Below are 1,701 nucleotides of genomic sequence, written 5' to 3'. Positions count from 1 at the left end.
CGCTCAACATTGGTTATTGGATGAAGATCCCACAGTGGCCCAGGTAACGGAGCGCGTCGTTGTCGACCAGTTCTTCCGAGAAGCGTGGGAGCAACAGCCCGCGCCCCACCGCTCCGTGATCGAACATGTGCAAGAAATGAGGGAACGAATCGACCGGGTCATGCCGTTAGTCCGGGAGCACCTCACCAAGGCTCAGCAGGCGCAGCAGCGACATTACAACCGAGCCGCCCAGCCTCGAGAATACCAGCCGGGGGGACCGAGTGATGGTCCTTGTCCCCAATTCGGCCTGCAAGTTCCTGGCCAGCTGGCAAGGACCGTATACCGTCACAGAGAAAATCGGTCCCGTTACCGTATCCGCCAGCCGGGACGGCGGAAGGCAGACCAGCAATATCACATTAACCTGCTGAAGAAATGGGTGGGGACAAGAGACCAGCTCGCCGCCCTCGCCACCGTGGAGACGGTGGTCGTGGACGTCAACCCACAGCTGTCGGCAGCTCAGAAGGCCGAGCTGCAGCACCTGGTTGGCCAGTTCCCCGATGTGTTCTCCCCGATCCCCGGGCGGACCCAGGTCCTCCATCACGAGATCCACACACCACCAGGAACCATCGTCAGGCAACGGCCCTACCGAGTCCCAGAGGCTCGTCGGCAGGCTATTGAGGAGGAAATCCAACAGATGCTGAAGTTAGGGGTGATTGAACCATCTAACAGCCCTTGGTCCAGCCCTATCATCATGGTACCAAAACCAGATGGCACCCTCCGCTTCTGCAATGATTTCCGCCGCCTTAACAAAGTCTCGGAGTTCGACGGCTACCCAATGCCGTGGGTGGATGAGCTCCTGGATCGCCTGGGAAGGGCCCGGTACATCTCCACCCTTGACCTCACAAAAGGGTACTGGCAGGTGCCCCTCTCCGAAACTGCCAAACCCAAAACAGCCTTCAGCACCCCCAGTGGACACTGGCAATATCGGACCCTTCCTTTCGGGCTGCACGGGGCTCCCGCTATGTTCCAGCGCATGATGGACATCTTGCTGCGGCCCCACCAGTCCTATCTGGATGACGTGGTAATCCACTCCGAGCGTTGGGAAGACCACCTAGACCGTCTGTGGAGGGTGCTGATGGAGCTACGCAGGGCTGGGCTCACCGCCAACCCCCGCAAATATCACCTGGGCCTGTTTGCAGCAAAGTACCAGGGCTTCCAGGTCGGATGGGGCCTCGTCAAGCCCCAGGAGAGAAGAGTGGAAGCAGTCCGGTCCGCCCCGAAACCCAGCACAAAGTCACCCCCCGAAAATGTCACCTGGGCCTATTTGAAGCAAAGTACCTGGGCTTCCAGGTCAGACGGGGCCTTGTCAAGCCCCAGCAAAGAAAGGTGGAAGCAGTCCGGTCCGCCCCGAAACCCAGCACAAAGTCCCAGGTACGAGCCTTCTTGGGGTTGGCGGGGTACTATCGCTGTTTCGTCCCTAACTTCTCCTCCTTAGCCGCCCCCTGACAGACCTGACCAGGAAGGGGCAGCCAGAGAAGGTGTGCAGGACACCCGAGGCGGAGGAGGCCTTCCGGAAGGTAAAGACAGCGCTCACCTCGGAGCCAGTTCTGCGAGCCCTGGACTTCAGCTGTCCCTTCCTGCTGCAAACGGATGCCTCCGACACAGGACTGGGAGCTGTCTTCTCCCAGATTCAGGAAGGTGAGGAGCATCCAGTCCTTTATA

Source organism: Sinocyclocheilus anshuiensis, unplaced genomic scaffold, assembly GCF_001515605.1.
Source record: "Sinocyclocheilus anshuiensis isolate Anshui unplaced genomic scaffold, SAMN03320099.WGS_v1.1 scaffold1159, whole genome shotgun sequence".
Taxonomy (NCBI): domain Eukaryota; kingdom Metazoa; phylum Chordata; class Actinopteri; order Cypriniformes; family Cyprinidae; genus Sinocyclocheilus; species Sinocyclocheilus anshuiensis.
The sequence above is the reverse complement of the archived record's forward strand: the minus strand, read 5'-3'. Positions refer to the sequence as shown.